The sequence below is a fragment of the Boleophthalmus pectinirostris genome, unplaced genomic scaffold (genome assembly GCF_026225935.1).
Source record: "Boleophthalmus pectinirostris isolate CB_2022bp ecotype Guang Dong unplaced genomic scaffold, ASM2622593v1 HiC_scaffold_9, whole genome shotgun sequence".
In the NCBI taxonomy this organism is placed as follows: Eukaryota; Metazoa; Chordata; class Actinopteri; order Gobiiformes; family Gobiidae; genus Boleophthalmus; species Boleophthalmus pectinirostris.
In genome coordinates this window covers 34,189,549-34,205,238 of record NW_026571541.1, presented here as the reverse complement: position 1 = coordinate 34,205,238, position 15,690 = coordinate 34,189,549, and the positions used below count along the sequence as shown (strand labels likewise).

The 15,690-nt window shown below is 42.4% G+C and overlaps 1 protein-coding gene across 1 annotated transcript in view; it reads right to left on the bottom strand.

Annotated features, from left to right (window-relative positions):
* The window catches only part of LOC110174574 (seizure protein 6 homolog), a 258,856-nt gene that overhangs the window by 95,920 nt on the left and 147,246 nt on the right, over positions 1-15,690 (bottom strand). The gene's annotated exons all lie outside the window — the stretch shown is intronic.

Here is a 15,690-nt window from a genome sequence, read left to right as displayed (position 1 = left end):
ATGGTTTGGTCTCTGTTGTCATGTTGTATATTTAAATGGAGAGGATGATTTTATTTTCCAATGTGTTCAAATGTCACGCAATATCTGGATATTTATTTCAGGAGACGTGTCTTTACCTTTGAAAATATTACATAAATAAATCACGTGTGGATTTTATACTTGCTCATTTGTAGATATACAGTAGCTTTACGTTCATTTCTCTGTTTCTTCTTGTTGCAATGGTTGTGTCAGGCCACAAGATGGTGCAATTTCTTTTTGGAACGACACAATCTTAATTTATGTTATTTAAGCGACACTTCTTGTTCGTGTTGTGATATTAATATATTTTTAAGACGAATATGTTCATGTGTGAACTCTGCACACCTGACTAAACAACAGGTGTGCTGGAAGAACTTAGCTGAACATGTTTTTAAGAGACATAAGCCTTTACTTTCTATTACATTAGTCTGTTAAAAATACGCTTATTAAACTGCAAACTGTATCGATATTTACAGCCCAATTAACTGAACAGAAACCCACTTTTAATGCACCTGAGTGATGTGGTGTTGAGGTCTTAAACGCCCTCAAGTGGTTAGATTATGTAGTTGCAATGTCATAAGCCAAAACTGTGCACTAAGTAAGTGGACAATATTACAAAACGTGTGTAATTATTTTATAAAATTAGTTTTGTCCTGTAAGATTAAAATGGAAAAGTTTGACCTAAATGATGCTTGAAGAGAAAATCATTTACATAGAATAACAAAAGACAGAGTGGACAATCTTTTGTAGAACTATTACTGGCTCAGTTGCGATACTCCCAGCTCATTTATAGGAAGATAAATCTCCTCTGTGATCAGGACTTCACCCATTTCCTGCAGAACCAAGTAAAGCTGCTCATCTCCTCTGTTCCCTGCTCCTTTTCTGTGTTTCTCTCTCCTTTGCTCCTCCTTACTCTACTCCTCTCACTTTTCCTTACTTGATAATTTCCTGCAGAATCAAGGAGAGGGATGAAGGAGGGGGCAAGAAACAAGAAATGCATACTCTGCACATCCTCAGCTCAGTCCACTTTCACTTTCACACTTTCTCTGATCAGAAGTGACTTTTTCAAAAATCGTTATTCAAACAGCAAATAGTCCACAGAGGATCTAGTGCTGACACTGAGCACAAACACTATCTCCTCAGGTTTTTTTCTATATATATATATATAATATAATTAATGTATAATATAATGATGTTCGGGATGTTTTTGTGAAATGGTTCTAATCAGTCACATGCACTTTAAACAAAGCTTGAACTTGGGCTGTGCCAAAAATTGTAAGATTGATAATTCGTGATCTCAAATCTGGTTGATCTTGATGATGAGGGAGGCACATGTTAGGGGGATTTGTGTTCTTGTTTAGGGAAAAACACCTGAGCCACAGCACGTCTCTTTGTCTCCTCACGTGTTCACAAGTTTTGACTTAAATCTGCACAGTTTGACCAAAAGGCCAGTGTCTCTGTCACTCTGTCTCTGTGTGTGCGTCTGTCTCTGTGTGTGCGTCTGTCTCTGTGTGTGTGTCTGTCTCTGTGTGTGCGTCTGTCTCTCTGTGTGTGTCTGTCTCTGTGTGTGTCTGTCTCTCTGTGTGTGTGTCTGTCTCTGTGTGTGCGTCTGTCTCTCTGTGTGTGTCTGTCTCTCTGTGTGTGCGTCTGTCTCTCTGTGTGCGTCTGTCTCTCTGTGTGTGTCTGTCTCTGTGTGTGCGTCTGTCTCTGTGTGTGTGTCTGTCTCTCTGTGTGTCTCTGTTTTTTCCTCATATTCCTCAGACACAGAGCCAGTAATGGAGTTCGCCAGGGTGGAATCCTGTCTCCACTTCTGTTTACTATCTATGTTGGTGACCTGTCTGTGCAGCTGAATGATGTAAAACTGGATGTTTTACTGGTGATTATCTGTATAACCATTTAATAGATGCAGATGATCTCGTACTGCTGTGCCCTTACAGTGCAGGGCTGAAGCAGCTTTTAAATATCTGTTCCCAGTTTGGCTTTGAACACGACATTAAGTACAATGCTCTGAAAAGTCACATTATGATCGTAAAAACAAAAAAGGACAAGACACTATCCTTTCCTGTTTTCTCTTTGTGTGGGAGAGCCTCCAACTCACAGATGAGGTCAAATATCTTGGGCATTATTTCTCCAGTGACCTCTCAGATGACAGAGCATGTACAGGCAGCAGTGTGAGCTTTATGGTCAGGCCAATATGCTCGTCCGTAAGTTCTCCATGTGCTCCAGTGATGTCCAAATTGCACTTTTTAAATGTTTCTGCTCATCCGACTACAAGAAAAAGAGTTTTCAGAGTTTGACAATGGCCTATAACGACTCTCTGAGAAGATTACTGAAAGTGCCGAGGTTCTGTAGCACCAGTGAAATGTTTGTAAATTGTGGTGTGAGACTCTGTATCGTCACAATCAGAGTAATCGAATCATTGAAGCTCTAGTGTGTGGAGACACTGGTGCTCTTGCCTGTATACATTATGACATGCACTGTATTTAAATTTGTATTCTTACTATTTTCTTTCTTTTTAATACTATGAACCAGATATTACATGTTCTTCAAAAAGATTGAATTGACTTGAATTGCTCCACTGAGCAGCTTAGAGGCTAAAAACAACAACACGTGCCGGGGGACTTGGAACAGCTGAACCGATGCCAGCGCCTGTTGAGGACCTAAACGGGTTCGTATCGCAAACACAGCCTGTACTAAACAAACGTCCAAATTAAAAAAAGGCTAGAAATCCCGTAATGAGAAGGCACCGGGAGACAAAGATTTTAAAGACACTTAACCAGGCTAAATTAATCTGGAACTCTAAACATAAACCGAAGGGGCTCCTGTGCGCTCATATAAACATACGCAGTATGCTATCAAAGCATGAGCAACTGGATCACATATTAAGTGACTCAAACATTGACATTTTAGGACTATCAGAAACTTGGCTTACAAGCTCATCTCCTGACTCTGGTGTTGTATTTCCAAATTACAAGGTGTTTAGAAAGGACAGAATCGGAGGGAAAGGAGGGGGGGTATTACTATATGTAAAAAATGACATGGAATGCTCCCAACTTAGTGTACCCAACGAGGTCGAGATAGAGAATATCTCAGTGAAAGTCTCTCTCTCTCCAGAGATGACTTTCACTTTGATTTGTCTGTATCGTCCTCCCTCAGCAAGAATTAACTTCTATGAACAGCTGCAGGCTTTACTTAAGCACCATACCATACAAAATAAGTCGAATGAAATAATCATAATTGGTGATTTTAATGTGAACTGGGACTGTAAGAAGGACAGAAAAACACTTAAACGTACTATGGACACCCTCAATTTTTCTCAACTTATAGAGCAACCGACAAGAATCACAAGACTTTCAAAAACTAAAATAGACTTGCTCTTTAGTAACAAGCCTGAACGGATAACTAAATCATATAACTTTCTCACTGGTATCTCAGACCACAATTTTATATTATTCTCTAGAAAACTTATCAGGTCAAGGGTCACTAATGATTTTACTAATCCATCTAATAACAGGTCAATAAATGAGTTTATACCGAGGAACCAACGACAAAATGTGGCAGAAGCTTTATCATCAGTAGACTGGGATCAATCCTGTCCAGTGACGATCCTCAATTCTGTAGCTGTCAACTCATTAAAACTGCAAAAGAGGTAATTGTTACGGGCCCCGGCCCTTTGTTATTTGTTTAAGTACTCCTGTTCTTCCCTAATTGCTTTTGTCGGCGCATGATGCTCCCGGTCCGCGAGCCCTGGACCCGGATGCGCGGGAGTACCCGACGTGGGACGGAGGCTGGCGTCGCAGCGCGTCAGCGATTGGCCCTTCATCCCTGCGCTTCCACCAATCCGCGGATGCCACCTGTAATAGCGGGGATTGAAAAGGACCATCTTCCGCCTGCTCGAGGCGGCTGGATCACTGCGGCCAGCTCGCCTCTTTCACCTTAATTGCCTGTTTTTTTTTTTTGTCTTCCTTACACTGTAAATAATAAATGCACAATTTTTAGTTAAACCTTTAACATCCTGTTTTTTTTTGTTACTTCCCTTTCTCCCCTAGCAAAGGGGACGTAACAAATGGGGGCTCGTCCGGGATCAATGTAACCCATTTCCCGAGACTAAAAATTGTACGTAATAATTTTTGCAGAGTAGGTAAGTCAATTTTTGTGAGCAGGTAAGTGCATTTATTGGACAAATGGCCACATTCAATCTCGAGAAATTCTTGGAACAGCCCACATTGGCTGAAATTGAACTATGTAGAAAGGATGATTTGATCAAAATTGCAGAGTGCCTTCAAGTTTCCTTTTCCAAAACTTTGAGAAAAGCAGAGTTAAAATCCATTGTTGTAGACTGGTTGGTGGAACAGGGCAGACTGCGTTGGTCGGATGACCCAGAGGAGGTCGTGGTTGTGCCTGAGGAGCAGCCAGAGGCACAGGCTGCGGAACAAAAAGATGTGTGCCCGGATGTAACTACCTCCAGGTTTGCCTTCTCTCCCAAAGAGGAGGGTCTGTCGACTCCTCCAGGTGTGGAAGGAGAGGTTGCTGGGACTGCTGGACGGCCTGATCACCCGCACACGCTACCCCGGTTCGACCCCCTTTCGCCCCCTAGCTCACCCGGTTCCAGGCAAGCCGCGGCTCGGCGAACGTTGCGCCTGGAGCGGCTGCGAATGGAAGCCGAGGAGAAGGAGAAGGAGCGCAAAGCCCATATGGAGTTACAAATCCAAATCCGCAAAATAGAAATTGAGGCGGAGACCGCTGTTAAATTAAAGCGTCTCGAGTTGGAGGCACAAGGACGCCTCCCGGCCAGCTCCGGTTCTACGCCAGATGCCCGTTCTTCCACCAGCCAGAGCTGCGCCCTGGATGTGAGTAAATATGTTTCTCTTCTTCCTACCTTTCGCGAATCTGAAGTTGATTCATATTTTTCGGCATTTGAGCGCATCGCTATGGCTTTACAGTGCCCGCGCGATGTGTGGTCCACTCTGCTGCAATGTAAAGTGCACGGCAAGGCTCAAGAGGTCGTTGCCGCTCTATCTTTTGAGGAAAGCATGCATTATGAGTCTGTTAAAATTGCCATAATGCGTGCCTATGAGCTTGTTCCTGAAGCCTACCGCCAAAAGTTTAGAAATCATAGAAAAGCCCCAGGTAGGACTTATGTTGAATTTGCTCGGGAGAAGGGAACACTTTTTGATAAATGGTGCCTGTCAGCCAAAGCCACTTCTTTCCCAGAATTACGCGACCTTATTTTGTTGGAGGATTTTAAGAACAACCTCCCCGAACGAGTTGTTGTCCATTTAAATGAACAAAAAGTTAAAGCCATGTCTGAAGCCGCTGTCCTGGCAGATGAGTTTGTGCTAACACACCGGTCCACCTTCCTACCCAATCCAACGGAGAGACCTCGGTCTTCGGTCCCAAACCCGAGTCCTCGCTCAGCTAGCCCCACAAAAGCAACTAGAGAACAACGGGAGTGCTTTTACTGTCACAAACCGGGACATGTCATTGCTAATTGTTTGGCCCTTAAACGAAAAGCGGATCAGTCCGCCTCCCAACCAAAAGGTGTCGGGTTAATTAAAACTGACTCTTTAGCGCCCGATATCACTCCAAATGCAGACGCTTGTTTTAAGCCATTTATCTTTGAAGGTTTAGTCTCACTATCTGGTGAAGCACCTGATCAGCGCCGCATACGCATTCTGCGAGACACTGGCGGGTCTCAGTCGGTAATATTAGCCAGTGCTCTCCCCTTTTCATCTGAGTCCGCTTGTGGTTATGGTTCTGTTCTGCGCGGAATAGAAATGGGCTACAGTCCGCACCCTGTCCACCTGGTACACATTGAGTCTAATCTCGTTACAGGCACCTTTCCAGTCGCTGTGTGCCCTGCTTTACCAATCCTTGGCGTGGACATGCTAATGGGTAACGACATAGCTGGGGGCAAGGTTACTCCTACCCTGGAAGTAGTGGATTCCCCGCAGCTCACTGACCCAGGGAAAGACTCTACCGAGCTTTACCCTGTGTGCGCAATTACGCGCGCCCAATCACGCAAAACCGCTGAAATAACGTTATCTGATACATTTCTGTCGCCTTTTTCAGATGCACCTGTCACGCCTAATCCTGAGACCCAGGCTGAGATCAACTCTAGCTCTACCCGAAGTGCATCTCCGTTTAAACCTGAATGTATTTCCCTAACAGGCTCGCGCGCACGGCTGAGTGCAGAGCAGAGGTCTGATCCAACGCTGCGCCAGTTATACCTCAAAGTGTTGGAGGGTGAGTCCCGTGAACAAGCACATGTTTGTTATTTCCTTGACAATGATCTCCTTATGCGTAAATGGTCTCCCTTTGTCTCTCCTGATACAAATCTTAATGCAGTCTACCAAATAGTTGTGCCCACCTGTTACCGTAACGCCATCCTAGCGGTGGCACATGAAAGCCAATGGTCCGGACACTTAGGAGTCACAAAAACCTATCAGCACATTTTAAAACAATTCTTTTGGCCCGGAATGAAAAAAGATGTAGCTGAGTTCTGTCGGACCTGCCACACCTGTCAGCTTGTAGGTAAACCGAACCAGCTCATACCCCAAGCCCCACTGCATCCCATTCCTGCACTAGACCAACCCTTTGACCGCGTCCTAGTAGATTGTGTTGGCCCACTTCCCCGTACGCAACATGGGAATGAATATCTACTTACCATTATGTGCGCAGCCACTCGCTTCCCAGAGGCTGTCCCACTGCGAAAAATTAATTCCCGATCCGTGATACGTGCGTTGACCAATTTCTTCTCTCTCTTTGGGCTCCCCCGGGTAATCCAGACTGACCAAGGGTCCAATTTTCAATCTCAAATGTTTAACCATGTAGTCCAAGAACTCGGAGTCCAACATGTCGTATCCAGTGCGTACCACCCCGAATCACAAGGCGCCTTGGAGCGTTGGCACCAGACGTTAAAGTCCATGCTTCGTAAATATTGTTTTGAAACGGGAAAAAGTTGGGATGACGGAATCCCGTTTGTCCTGTTTGCTGCCAGAGATGCTGTCCAGGAATCACTAGGATTTAGTCCTGCTGATCTAGTTTTTGCTCATTCTCCTCGCGGTCCGCTAAAGGCGCTGAAGGAGAAAATGCTTGCATCGTCTTCCTCCCCTACAACTAGTGTTCTAAATTATGTGAGCAAATTTCGGGAGCGACTCTTGGCCGCCAATACCTTAGCCAAAGCTACTCTTGCGGACACCCAGAAACAAATGAAGTGTCGCTTTGATAAAAAGGCCGTCAGTAGAGATTTTGCAGTAGGTGACACCGTTCTTGTCCTGCTTCCCATTCCAGGAAATGCCCTATCAGCCAAGTTCACTGGGCCTTACGAAATAAAACAAAAGCTAAACGAAACAAACTACATTATTAACACCCCCGATCGCAAGCGTAAAAATCGCGTTTGCCATGTTAACATGTTGAAAAGATATCATGCACGTAAAACCGAGACGCCGCCCACCGGTGCCCCGCCCCCTGCGCGTCCGCGCTTATCGTAGTTGACTCTGAGACCCCAGAGTCTGGCGAGGCTGATGTTGCGCCCCCTCACCCTCAAGGTGCACGGTTGCCAAACTCCGAAATGGTACAGGAGCTGCCTGCGCACCTTGCTCACTTAACGGAGAGTCAGCGTGACGCCATCATTCAACTTGTCCAAAACTTCCCCTCCCTAGTTCAGGACGTCCCATCTCAAACCTCTGTCTTAGCTCATGATATTGATGTAAAGGATGCTAAGCCAATTAGACAACACCCCTATCGGGTTAACCCCGTTAAACGTGCCCTTATGAAGAAAGAGGCCGAGTATTTGCTCAGGCATGGGCTGGCCAAACCAAGCTCCAGTGCGTGGAGTTCCCCGTGTTTGGTGGAAGGTAAGCCCGATGGAACCCCTCGCTTCATTACAGATTACCGAAAGGTGAATGCGGTAACAGTCCCTGATGCGTACCCCATGCCCCGCATGGAGGACTGTGTGGATAACCTCGGCCCCGCAAAATACGTGTCCAAACTTGATTTGCTAAAAGGATACTGGCAAGTGCCTCTCACGGAGCGCGCTTCGGAAATATCCGCATTCGTAACCCCCGATTATTTTCTGCAATATACGGTGATGGCTTTTGGGATGTGCAATGCCCCAGCCACCTTCCAACGCCTTGTTAACACTGTTTTACAGGGATTGCCTAATTGTAATGCGTATCTGGACGATCTCGTTGTGCACTCTCCAACTTGGGAGGATCATCTTAATACTCTGACTCAGGTTTTCGATCGTCTGGCTCGGGCGTCGCTCACGTTAAACCTTGCCAAATGCGAGTTTGGTAAAGCCACAGTAGTTTATCTTGGTCGGGAAGTAGGCCAAGGCCAAGTGCGCCCCATAGAGGCTAAGGTTGCAGCTATAGTTGCGTGCCCACCTCCCTCCACTCGTCGTGCCCTGCGCCGCTTCCTGGGCATGGCTGGGTACTACAGGAGTTTCTGTAGAAATTTCTCCTCCGTTGCTCTGCCCCTCACACACCTCCTCAGTCCCAAAGTTGATTTTGTCTGGTCACCTGAGTGCCAACACGCCTTTGATAGTGTTAAGTCTTTGTTGTGTCATGCCCCTGTGCTTGTTGCTCCAGATTGTTCCCGTGCCTTCAAGCTGGAGGTGGATGCTAGTGGCGAGGGAGCTGGTGCGGTGTTATTGCAGGAAGATGATTGTGGTGTGGACCATCCTATTTGTTACTTTTCCCGAAAATTTTCTAAACACCAATTGGCCTATTCCACCATTGAAAAGGAAACTTTGTCGCTGTTGCTCGCCCTCCAACACTTTGAAGTATATCTTGGGTCCAGCTCTCTGCCTGTCACCGTTTACACCGATCATAACCCCATTGTGTTCTTATCACGTATGTACAACCATAACCAGCGACTAATGCGATGGGCGCTGATGGTGCAAGACTACAACCTCCAAATCTGCCATAAAAAAGGGTCTGACAATGTTATGGCTGATGCCTTGTCCCGCATGTAAGAGCCTATTTGTAAGTATTTTCTTCTTTTTTTTCTCCCCGTTTTAATCTTAAGGGGGGGAGTGTTACGGGCCCCGGCCCTTTGTTATTTGTTTAAGTACTCCTGTTCTTCCCTAATTGCTTTTGTCGGCGCATGATGCTCCCGGTCCGCGAGCCCTGGACCCGGATGCGCGGGAGTACCCGACGTGGGACGGAGGCTGGCGTCGCAGCGCGTCAGCGATTGGCCCTTCATCCCTGCGCTTCCACCAATCCGCGGATGCCACCTGTAATAGCGGGGATTGAAAAGGACCATCTTCCGCCTGCTCGAGGCGGCTGGATCACTGCGGCCAGCTCGCCACTTTGTTTAACATTGGATTGTCTCATTTTTGTTGTATTGCCGGCTGTTGCCTTGTTTATTTCGTTGGGACACCTTTGTTTTGTTTCGCAGAAATTTTGAGTAGATTTGGTACTTTGTGTTTAGTTAGGGCTCTTTAGTTAATTCGATTGTTTTGTTTAACTCCTATTTGTTTTCACCTTAATTGCTTGTTTTTTTTTTCGTTGTCTTCCTTACACTGTAAATAATAAATGCACAATTTTTAGTTAAACCTTTAACATCCTGTTTTTTTTTGTTACTTCCCTTTCTCCCCTAGCAAAGGGGACGTAACAGTAATATCAACATTCTCCACTAAAAGAAAGTTGAAATTAAAGAAAAAATTTAACTTGCCATGGTTGAACAAAGAATGTAGGAATTTGATGAAAAGCAGAGACCAGCTACTAAAACAATTTTTGAAAACTGGATTAACTATAGACAGACAGAGATTCACTCATATACGAAATAAAGTTACTGCAAGTTTAAGACAGGCAAAGGCTAAGTTCTTCATCAATGTAATAGAGAATGCAAAAGGCAATGGTAAAATTATTTGGCAACATCTAAATAAATTGCTTGGCCGTCAATCAAACAAGAACGAAAGGCGATGGAGCTACATGTCAATAACTCCATTGTTAAAGAGCCTCTCTCCTTAGCCTTTCAGTTAAACAGTTTTTTCATAACCTCCGTAAAGGAGATCACTCAACAGTTCACTCCACCTGCCTGCTCTCATCATATCAGTGACCCTGATCAGGACATGTTCAGGATCACTGACATTTCAGACCATGAAGTTGCCAAATTAATTACAGGCTTGAAAAATTCAAAAGCACTTGATGCATTTGGTTTAAACAATTTAAGGATCCTCTTGTACGACCCATCACCCATCTCCTCAATATTTCTTTCAAATTTTCTGTTGTTCCAACTGATTGGAAAAATAGCTGCAGTGACACCAATTTTTAAATCAGGTGCTAAAACAGACATGGTTAATTATCGGCCTATAAGCATACTTCCAGTTATATCTAAAATAGCTGAGAAGTGGGTAGTCAAACTCCTTAAAGCTCATTTAGAAAACACCCAACCCTCACTACACCCACTACAGTTTGGCTTCTGAGCTCATCACTCCACAGACACCGCCCTGTCATCATCAGATTCTACTGTCCCGGTTGACTCAGTTTAACATCTCCAGTCAAGCTCTCCAATGGTTTACATCATATCTGTCACACAGGAAACAGTATGTGGTAGTTGATGGGGTAAAATCTCAATTGTTGGATTCTGATGTTGGTGTCCCACAGGGCTCAATCCTTGGGCCTGTGTTATTCTCCCTCTTCATCAATAATCTGCCAAATGCTTGTCCAAATACATTTTCACAGATGTATGCGGATGATGCAGTCATCTATACTCAAGCCAGAAGTTTTCAGCAAGTTGCTGAGGACCTCACAGTTGCCTTATCATCTGTGCATAGCTGGCTCAAGGATTCGTGCCTTCTGCTAAACACCAAAAAACTGTCTGCATGTACTTCTCAAAACGTCACACCGATTTGAAGCAATCAAACGTTTTTCTTAATGGAGTTGAACTTGATCTGGTCTCAGAATTTAAATACCTCGGAGTAATTCTAGATTCAACACTATCCTTCAAAGTCATGTTAAAAAAGTATCCCAGGTTATCCAGTTTAACATTCAGAACTTCCGTCATATCAGGAATAACTTAAACATGAATGCTGCAAAAACTTATTTCTATTCAATGATTATCTCTCACATCGATTACTGCTTAACTACTTGGTCTCTTGCCTGCCCCACAACACTTAAAACCATTGAAAACCTCTATAAAAAGAAGTCTAAAAATACTTGACAAAAAACTCATTTCCCACCACCACTGTCACATACTAAAAAAGCACAGGCTTCTAGATTTTAGCAACATGGTCAAACTCAAAAGGACTTGTCTAATTTATAAGGTTCTACACTCCCTGGCACCACCACCATTAAATAATTACATTAAACGTAAAGACATTTCAATAAGAACCACACGAGCCACCACCAGGGGTGACTTGGTCATACCCCAGAGACGGACCACCTTTGGTCAGAATGTTTTATCTGTACAAGGTGGAAATCTGTGGAACAGTCTTCCACTGACCCTGAAAGAAAGCCCCACATACAGCTCTTTTAAAGCTCAAACAAAAACTTGGTTATGGTCAAATCAAACATGTACACATGTATAACTGCACTGTGATTTTAATTGTTTTTCTATGTGCAATGAATGGGAACTGTGCAATGAATGGAACTATATAATGAGTGGAGTGTGCAATATTTTAGTGTCTGGCCCCCTGTGACCCCAGCCCTTGGGACAACGGATGGAAATTAGCCTTAGGCTACAATCCGGTGTGTTTACATTCATGTTGTCATGTTTGTTCATTAACATGCTCTGTCCCAATCAAATAAATAAATAAATAAAAATAAAATAAATACATTTTTGTATACAACAATGTATTAGGAAAAATAACCAACTCAACCTTAAACGCGGCCTCAGTACAAGCAAAGTTTATGACCTATGACCTATATATCTGCACTCACTGCTCTTAAAAAAAGCTATGTTTTTTTTTTTTTCACAAATTACAGCTGAGTCACTGTAAAAGTTCAAAGATTTACACAGAAATGACGTATGGGATATGGTCTATTGTATATTTTACACCAGCAGATGGCAGCAGAGCATCACTAACTCACTTCCACCAGTTTAAAGGCACATATTCTGCTATTATTATTATTATTATTATTATTATTATTATTATTATTATTATTATTTAAAAGATGCCTAGGCCATGATTTTTCATAATGAGACTAGCCTAACATTCTATTGAAGTTCTGGGCCTGTTGATGGTAATAAAATCATCACAGATCCATTGAGTTTGGTTGAATTTTTATAATTTTTTCTGTGGAATGAGTATACAGTTTGGTGAAAAGAATGGCATATTGGCTGATGTCAAAACTTGGGCGAATAGTTGATTGTCAATGGGGTAAAGATGAAAATACTGGAAGTGAAAAAACGTCTTATTTTTTTGGTTTGCATTAAACTGAGCCAAAATCGTGTAAAAATGTGTTTTAAGAATTATTTTTTCACTGAATGTTGTCACCACATGTGTTCTTTGCATCTGGAATACATTTATTGACAGCTTACCCACTGAGGATTTGAGGATGTTTTTAATTTTTCAAAAATTTTTGTCAAAAAATGAAGGTTACATGCCACAATTTTTTTTTCGATATTTCCAGAAGAGCAGACCCTCCAATTAGTGATCCTTAGGGTCACAGTTAAGAAAAAAACATATATAAAAAGTATGGCAGACGATGTCAGGTTCAACCGATTTTTGAGACTTTGCCTCCCCAACTATATTTTCTGATCTGTTAGTGTTGTTTCCTCATCAAAATTATAATGCTTTTGTCTGTCTCTTCATCATGCACACATTTTTTCCCCCCAAGATTCTGTAGGAGATTTTTCCAGATACAAATTTCTTACACATTTTTCTTACTTTCATTAGTAATTTGAGCTTTTATCTTACTTAAAAGTTTGATTCACCTCCTTCAAAAACTGTTTTCAGACCATCTTAAAACTTTTACGACAGCGTTTGCTCACGTGTGCCTTGTGTCTCCATGGTAACCCCTAAACATTCCACTAATAGATACACATGTAGAGCACCCCCAGCAGAAAAAATGGCCACACACAGAACACAGAACTGCTTCACCACACAGAACTTTGACAGGTATGTATTTATTTTAAAAGTTTATTGTTATCAATTTTTAAGCATTTGCAGAATAAACATACAAATATACATAAATACAGACAGTAGTGAAATTATTTTTTGGATTAAAATGTGCAAAACAACCAAACAAAAATATAAATTCAGCTGGTATTTTTGCATATTTGCATATTTCCCTAAAAAAAAAACTTTAGTGAGTAATTTAATGATTTATTTATGGAATAATAATGAATGTATGTATTTATTGTTTAAAGAAGGGGTATTCTGTTAAAGGTGCATTGTGTAACTTTTCTGGTGGAGGGTCTTTCAGGTGCTTGTTTCTATGGAGATGTCATTGCTGTGCCTGAATGTTCCACAGTATGACATTAAAAGAGCTCTAACTTACATTTATTAAATTACAGGTGGTTTTATAGCTCAAAAAATACCCAGAAAAACAGGAATTTTAATCTGTGTATCATTTGTTTTTCAAAATAAAACCAAAAATAAGAAAACATTATTTGTCTCCAAAATCAAAATGAAAAAACAGATAATGATTTGTTTTTTCAGTTTTGGAAAAAACGGATAATTGCCGGACTTTAGTGCCACATACAGACTGAACCAGGACTAAATCAGAAGTAAAACAGGACTAAACTAGTTCTAAACCAGGACTGAACCAGGTCTAAACCAGTCTCAGTCCCGGTCTGGTCCCTAGTCTCAGTTCTGATCACGACAGTCTACACGGGTGCACCTCTGGGCCCGTCCCGAAACTCCTGGTTCAGTTCTAGTTTAGTCCTGATTTAGTCCAGGTTTATAACTGAGACCAGGACCAGACCAGGACTGAGATCGGGACTGAGCCCAGGACTTAGACCAGGACCAGACCAGGACTGAGACCGGTTTAGACCTAGTTAAGACCTGTTTTAGACCTCTTTTAGTCCTGTTTTAGTCCTGGTTCAGTCCGTATGCGGTGCTAAAATCCGGCACCGCAATTTAAGTTTCAGAAACGGGAAAAACCCATTTGACACCTGTTTTCATTTAAGCACAAAATCGAAACTGAAAAAAAAAAAATCATTATCTGTTTTTTTTTTCATTTTGGTTTTGGAAACAAATAATGAAGAAAATAGCTGTTTTTTCGTTTTTTTTATTTTTGGTTTTATTTTTATTTATTTATTTATTTGTATATTTTATTTATTCTGGTTGTGAGCAGGGTCGCCTCTCCACAGATCTGACCTTTAACTTGGTTTGGTTCGGTCTCCACGAAGACAGAAATGTTTTTAATGTCATACCGTGAAACATTCAAACATTCCAGACAAAGCAAAAACACCTCCATGGATAAAAGAATTTGACAGACCCTCTACCAGAAAAGTTACACAATGCACCTTTAAATCATTTTTAACATGCTCCGACACGACAATTCTACATAAACATACAAAAACATGATACAAAACTGTACACTACAACTTCACAAACCTGATGCGATGTGCAATAGTTTCATTAGTGGGACAGGGTTGTGGTGTGATAGCGTTCTGAAGGGAGAGTGAGTTAGCGCGGAGAGCAAAGGGAGGGAGGCATTTTCAAAACAATAAAAGGTAACATGGTGATCAAAATATTTCATTAGTCAGCGGTTAATACCCCATAATACAAGTAAAATATCCCCTCTTTAAAACTTTTTTCTCGCTCCTGACTGTGATGGGGCCGGTGTAGGGTTGGGGCCATATAACAGAACTGTACGACCTTCATGACACAGATGTCCCGCTCACAGTCAAAATGTGAGTTTTTCTCGGTATTTTTGAGCTTTAAAACCACCTGTAATTGAATAAATTTAAGATAAAACTGTTTAAGTCTCAGTTTTAATCGTAACACCTCAGAGCTCATGCTACATACAGCTCCTTTATTTATATTGCCTCAGAATTATTAATGTCAGTGTGAAAGGGCAGAGTATTGATACTTCGCAGTGACGTCACGCTGGGAATGTTCTACGTGTATGTCTATAGTGGAATGTTCAGCAGTTATCGCGGAGACACAAAGCAAAGACTCATGAAAAAGTTTTAAAATACCATATTTTCCACACTATAGGGCGCACTTAAAAGCCTATAATTTCATCAAAATACGACTGTGTGCCTTATAACCCAGAGTGCCTTATATATGAATTTATTCGGGTGTTAGTACGACTTTAGTAAACTACAAAGCCGCACCACTTGCAGCATTACGGCTCCGTAGTCAGGAGCATCGCGGAGTAAAACATACTGTGATTCCTTTTAATATCAAAATGCACCTATCAAGAGACACGCTCACAACGCCCACTTTAAACTCAAGGCTGTTATAAAGTGAAAGTGTGAGCTGCGTGGGAGCAGTGGACGAGAGAAGGAGAACACACATTCACCAAGACAGAGAGACAGCGCCGAGCGACTTACGCCACGATCTGCGAACGGGTCGTGGACGCCTGGGCTAAGGATCAGTATCAACTGTGGTCCGAGCTTTCACCAAGACCAGAATCATCACTGAACTGCCAGGGAACAGTAACCACACTGACTCGGATAATGATGAGAGGAAGGCGGGCGTGCTGGACGCCGTAATCACCCAACTGTTTGAACAATTATGAGTTATTGTGAATTCTAACAATTTAG